At 40.3% G+C, this 7,176-nt stretch overlaps 1 pseudogene; it reads right to left on the reverse strand.

The window, feature by feature from the left end:
• Positions 1–3,779: 3,779 nt before the first annotated feature.
• LOC101954108 (zinc finger BED domain-containing protein 5-like) lies at positions 3,780–6,672 on the reverse strand (annotated as a pseudogene).
• Between the last annotated feature and the right edge of the window lie 504 nt (positions 6,673–7,176).

Consider the following 7,176-nt stretch of genomic DNA (forward strand, 5'->3'; position numbering starts at 1 on the left):
TAGAAATTAGTGTCGGGTAAGTGGCACAGCTGATTGCCTCAGTGGCTCTGTATTAACTTCAGGACCCAATGTGAGGCTCCACAGAGAACTGTTTTTGTGAGTGGTTATTCCAGACCTACAAATAAAGAAGAGACAGGTTCACAAAAATATTCACAGTTCTAGGGCTTGTACTCACTCAGTACGTACATCACCCCCTGGGTATGCCTGAAGGGGAACATAAAACAGGATTTCTTTTAAAGCCATCACCTTTCTGCTTCCTTGGGTGCTTCCATACTGGAGTTCATGAGATTCTGCGTCATGTTAGAGTGGGCAAAGATTGCTTAGTGGGAGAAAAAGAGACGGTGTTTTATTTAGCATGCTTCAAGTTCCAAGAGGACTACCCCTCACACAGCTGTTGCTGTTACCCTTCACTGAGTTTCCTGGTTTTGATCTTAGGCTAAGACTCAAATCTGCATCTCTTTGTCCAGGTTGCAAATTAGGCCTCTTTTTAACAAAGCTGAGAACCATTTGGTAGCACCTGTAGTCTGTCACTCAGATGTTGAGTCCCCTCAAATTAAAGTTTTATTAGTAAAGCTAATAGGAAAATACTCAAAGGGAGTGATAGTGAAGAGGGAATCATAAAACAGGCTGATCTGTAATGTCAGACGTGCCACTTGCACATCCTCCACAGCAAAACACTGCAGCAGGCAGAAAGTCACTGCCCTCTTTGTACAGGTCTTGGATTCGGATGAAAGTGCAGAGGCTGCCCACAGTACTAGTACACCGCTAGACAGACCCAACGTCAGTGGGGATTATACTCAGGCTAAAATATTATTATATTACGGTGTCCAAAACTATGCTAGGTCATTCGTGGGGCAAAGAAAGATAAAATCCCTGCCCCTGAGAATGTACAGTCTGTTTTTAAATGCTACATGGCACAGAGAGAGAATACGGTGAAGAAAGGAGGATAAGGGGTTACAGCAATAAGACTGTGGCTATCCAGCATGTTCCTTTTGATATGGTTAAAAATATTGATTCACTTCTTGTGGCATTCTGAGAATTAAGATTTATGGTGAAATATGAACACAGAGGAGGTAGTACCTTGGCAGAGCAGAACAGGGAGGGCGTTCTAGGTGTGAGAGGTTGGCATAAAACCATGGAGATTGGGTGGTAGAAGCAGACAAAAAAGCACTGAAGCTAGTGCCACTGGTGAGGCAGGGGATTGATTTAATAAGAGGCTGGATTTGCAGGGAGGGATGTAAGGCCAGGACCAGTAGTTTAAACGTGAGATAATTGTTCAGGAGCAAAAGTTTAAGCCTGAGACTTGAGTCTTATGGGTCACTCCCTTCTTTTTAACTGTTAATAAATTGGACACAATCTATAGAAATGGTTGCTGCAAAGAATAATTGAGTAATTGGGGGAAGAGGCCACCTCAAAAAGTAGAATAAATTCCCAGCATTATGTCCTTGTAGCAATGCTGCATATTCCATTGAGACCCTCAGGTTCTTTATTGTTGATCAGACTCACACATAACAACATGATGAATCCAGTTACATATTCAGGACAGACTAAATCTGCTGTCAGTTAGAATAATCTCTTGTGACTCAACACACCAGGGTCATCACCAAAAGGCACATTAATGACCTCTGTATGTGCGTCAGTTCTTTCATCTTCACATAGCAGCAAGTCTCTGGCTTAGATCTTACAACTTTAGCCTTTGGAAATATTGTTCACTCACTGAATATAAGAACAGCCATGCCAGAGAAGTCTTGTAGCTTGTCTCCAGGACTGGCCAATGACAACTGCTTCAGAGGAAGTCATAATGGTCATTATGAAAAGCTATACCAGTGAATGGGGGGTAGGTATTCATAGAGAACAGTGAAGAGCATGGCATAAGAGCTGAAGGAGAATAGACAAAGTGAAGGCCAAGGGGAACGCTTTCCTCCAAACAGCTAGTGACCCCCAAGGACCTGAGTGTCTGAGGTGCTGAGCATCTCCTGCAAGGAACTCCTGCTTCCGTCAATTGGAGATAATGCTCATCACATTGCAGATTTGGGCCATTAAGTTGCTCTCCTTCTAGAATTCCCAAATCCCACATTCCTTCCTGCGTCAGACAACAATTGGCAACCAGTTCTTACAAATGTGCGCTGATATCTGGCAGGACTATCTATAGTTGAAAGAATGTACATTAAAAGCAGTCCAGAATACCAGAGGACATGAAGCTAAATTGGCCCAATCCTGCTAATGCAGCATTTGATTGCCTATGTTCTCATAGAGTACACAAACTATAAAAACTATACTGTAATATATATATATATATATATATATATAGTGTGTGTGTGTGTATATATATATACTGTAAAAAAATGAGGATGCTAGTAAATCCAGAGTTGGCTAAAATAGAGAAGAACAATCTTTTCACACTATTTTACATGGCCATGGAAGCCAACTAACAATCAGCAAAACCGAGGCTTAGTGTCTCTAATAAAACACAATGCACTAAAATAGATGCGTTCTCTCCATATAGTGTGAAATGTTAAAAATTGTACTTATGATGGGTGTTATATAGCACTGCACTACCACTTTTCTCTCCCACATTTAGAGAGCAATTTAAAACATTTTTTTTGAAGTTACCTTTTTGGAAACACCATGAGACCCAATATTTATTACTTGTCTCCTCTATGGCAGACCCTATAAATGTTTTTGTATTTTAATTATGGTAGTTTTATGATAATATTTCATAAAATTTTAAACTGTTGTAAATGGGGAAGCTTCACTAATCAAATAACATGGGTATAAACTGACCATGAATGACTTTAAAAAGGGAATTAGAAGAAAGTTTCTAGCTATCAGAGGAATGAGGTTCTGGGACAGCCTTTTAGTAGGAGTTGTGGGAGCAAACAACTTAATTAGTTTTAAAGACAGAGCTGCACAAATTTATGTATAACGGGGTAGCTTGTGGTAGTGGAGGGAGGGCTTGGCCGTCCTGTGAGTCCCTTCGGGTTTATGTCTTAGGTCTCTAAAATCTCATGCTTCAGTTGGTCATTGGCAGGGGTCAGGAAGGATTTATTCTGGGTTGTGTGTATTTTTTTGTTTTGTTTGTCTCCTTCCTTTGAAGCATCAGGGATGGCCATGGCTAGTGATGAATGCTGGATTAGGTGGCCTGGTGCTCTGAGGTGGTACTGAGAATTCTGTCTCAGGTGCTTGGCTGACTGGTTCTTGCTCACATGCTCAGCATCTGATTGATTGTCATATGTGGGGTCAGGAAGGAATTATCCCCCAGGTCAGATTGGAAGTGACCTCGTTTTTTTCCCCGCTTTTCTCTGCAGTGTGGGGTGTGGGTCACTTGCCAGAATCATCTGGGTACATCTCACTTAATCAGTTTCCTGCCGTTGGGGGGGTCTTGGGCATTGGTACACCTCGTCCCTCCTATTTTCTGTCTGGAGCACACAATAGCTTAGTCTCCTGAGAGTTGTAATACTTCTGTTTAATTTTGGTTTTGGGGTTTAGTGCAGCATTTCCCAAACTTTTTTGGCCACGGAACACTTTTTAGCCTATTATGGAACACTCATAATATTATTTTGTAGTCGTTTGGTTTTCAAATAAAAAATTGCGTTATTTATGCTCAAATATATTTTATTTTATAAAACAAAGCGAAAATACAAATTTAAAATAACTTGAACTAACAATTTCTAACTGGAAAGCGCGTATAAAGTAGTACAAAAATCAAGTGCAAGAGTCAAAATTAAAAACAGTGTTCTACTTAAAAAAACCTGTTTTTATATATACACAAACACCAAACAAATTAGATTTTTACTAGGAAAATCTATCTTTATAAGCAGAAATACAAATTTGGATTTAATGGGATTGGTGTTTCTGCATTTTTCTATCACAAATTCGCTTAATATTAGGAATAATGCTGGAAAGTTGAATCCTCATGTCAGGCACAGCATCAAGTCTATTCCTATATTTGATTTTTATTGCAGTATAATACGAAAATCCCATCTCACACAAATAAGTTGTAGCAAAAGGAAGGAGCACTCAAACTGCACGTTTAGCCACATTAGGGTACTCTTCTATTAGGCTGCTCCAAAAATTATTCATCAGAAGATCCTTAAACTTTTGTTTCAAATCAGAGTCAGAAATTAAGTCAATTAGGCTTTCGTAATCATGCGCAGTAAAGCCGACTGGTTTGGCTGTAATTAAACGGATTTCGAACCCAAGCATTATCATCAGTAGTTGTAGGAAAACATTCCAATAAAGAGGCCTGCAAGTCACGTAAGTGCTGTAAAATGGTGCTGGAAACTTCTTCATGGACTGTAGAATTTATTTCAGTCAGCAATTCATGTACTGTAGGGAAGCAGTCAAAGTTATTCTGTTCTACAGAAGATGCCCAGAATTCCAGTATCTTTTTTAACGATGGAAATTTTATCCACTGTAGTAAAAATGGTCACATTCTTTCCTTGCAGCGACAGATTAATTTCATTTAATTTTGCAAAAATATCTGCAAGATATTCAAGTCTCATTAGCCATGAGGAATTTGTCAGACAGTCATTAAATTTTCGTCCTGAATTATCTGAAGTGAAGAATACCAATAGTTCACTACGAAGCTCAAAAAGCCTCACAAGCACTTTTCCTCTGGATAGCCTCCTCACTTCTGTATGTAAAAGAAGCGCTTTGTGCTAACTACCCATTTCCTCACACAAAATTTTAAATAACCTGGATTGAAGTGGTCAAGATTTGACAAATTGATAATTTGTACTGCTTCATCGAGCACAATTTTCAGATATGCTGGTATTTTTTTTTTAACTGCAAGTGCTTGTCTGTGTAGAACACAATGGCTCTTAGTGCTTTCTGTTGCCACACTTATGATTTGCATTACAGCTCCCTTCATCTTCCCGATCATTGCCCGAGCACCGTCAGTACTGTGACAAAGTTCCTCCTCTACCTTGGTGGGTCCTGCGCTTATTGGCAGATTTGCTCGCTTCACAGATTCACCCTGTGGGTCAGGAAACAGTCCAGAGACCTTCCCCTCTGGTAGAAGTTATAGTCCAGATCAATTCCTCCTGTGTTTGATCAGGAGTTGGGAGGTATGGGTGGAACTCAGGCCCGCCCTCTACTCCGGGTTCCAGCCCAGGGCCCTGTGGACTGCAGCTGTTTAGAGTGCCTCCTGGTACAGTTGCACGACACCTATAACTCCCTGGGCTACTTCCCCATGGCCTCCTCCCAATACCTTCTTTGTCCTCACCACCGGACCTTCCTCCTGATGTCTGATAACGCTTGTACTTCTCAGTCCTCCAGCAGTACGCCTACTCACTCTCAGCTTCTTGCACACCTCTTGCTCCCAGTTCCTCACACACACACTTCCTCTCCTCTGGCTCCCTGGCTCCCCCTGGCTTGACTGGAGTGAGCCCTTTTATAGCATCAGAGGGACCTTAATTAGAGTCAGGTGCTTAACTGCCTCACCTGACTCTTAGCAGGTTAATTGGAGTCAGGTGGTCTATTAGCCTGGAGCAGCCCGTGATCTGGTCACTCAGGGTACAGAAAACTTCTTATCCAGTGGCCAGTATATCTCCCTTCTGCTACTCTGCTGTTCCCAATTGGTCTGGGTCTATCACAGTACATACATCAATACATTTTCCCCAACTAATTTCATGCTTTCTGATAAAATTGTTGATGCAGTTGAATATTTCTTCTCCAGTTGTGTTGCTTTGCAGAGATTCACATAAGAACAGGTCCTCTTCAATAATATTATTAAACCTATATCGGACAAATACTAGTAGCACAGCAAGTCCCGAAATGTCAGTGGACTCATCTAGCTGCAATGAATACTCATGGCAAATTTTCAGTCGGCAAACTAGCTCTTTTTAGATCTTTAATATGGCATGCAACAGTATTATTTGACAACTGTACAGCATTGATTTTTTTACCAGACTGCTCGCTCAACATGCACGTTAAAATATCTTTCGCGCAAGGCTTGATAAGTGTTTCTCCAATAATGTGAGCTTCTCCGTCAAGCGCTATAAGGTAACTTACTCAATAAGATGCCTCGGTTGCACTTTTGTTGTCTGTTTTAGCAATTTTAATCATCGAAAGTTTACAATTTCCAAGTGAGTCATGCTTCCTCTTGAAAAAACGTATATCTTTGTCTTTGTATTCAGCATGCTTGGTTTCCAAATGCCTACGAAGTTTAGCAGGAGCCAATGAACTATTTGCTAATATTTTGTTGCACATGACGCACTGCGCATCAGGAACATCTTTATTTCCAACACACGTAAAACCGAAAGACAAATAACTTTTTCATCATACTTTTTGTTTTGGTCTTTTAACACCTGCTGCTTCTTGTTTTTTGATATACTTCAGTGGAAATTCTTTCACCTTGGATAACTCACTAGTATTAACAGATTTTTCAGCAACAAAAGACTGCGATTGTTCATCCTCACTTCGAAGTGTCACAATATTTTGCTCATTTATTTCGGCCACAGTTGGAGTACCAGAAGAACTTGCTTTTCGTTTCAAAGTTCCTTCTTTTAACCACAAATCCATGGTGATTAAGTTTAGTAACAATACTTAGAAATACTGATTTTTGTCAAATTTTGTTTGTCACAAATATTTATATTGTTTCGAGCGAAGCTAGTTTAGTTGTGTTTATCACACACACAGTAAAGACCCACAGGTTTGAATGTGTTGAGTGAATATGTTATATTCAACATGGCTTAAAGAGAATGGTGTGTGCATACCAATGCAGTTCGCGCAGCCTCGAGCGGAAGGGGTATGACGTCACTAACTGAAATGTGCCCGAAAGGGATAGACGTCAATGTGCTTGCGTGCCACGTTCTCTTTACGCCATGATATTCAATACGAGATCTATCAATACCAGAAAAAGAGTTTTATGTTAAATTATAGTCATTCAAAAAGAGTTGTAAACTACGCTTCAAATGTGCCAAATTTAAAATTAAAAAAAATGTAAAGACCCTTTTTAAAAATTATGATTCTTTCACGGAATACCTATTCACATCGTGCAGAACACCAGTGTTCCGTGGAACACAGTTTGGGAAACACTGGTTTAGTGTGAAGATGGCTGGGTGATGTTGTTGGCCTGTAAAGTATAAGTAGGGGTCAGACTAGGTGATCTGGGTGGTTCTGGACTTAAATGCTAGGAGTCTGTGGTTAATATTAAGGGCCAGTTTGTGAAGT

Source organism: Chrysemys picta, chromosome 1 (assembly GCF_011386835.1).
Source record: "Chrysemys picta bellii isolate R12L10 chromosome 1, ASM1138683v2, whole genome shotgun sequence".
Taxonomy (NCBI): domain Eukaryota; kingdom Metazoa; phylum Chordata; order Testudines; family Emydidae; genus Chrysemys; species Chrysemys picta.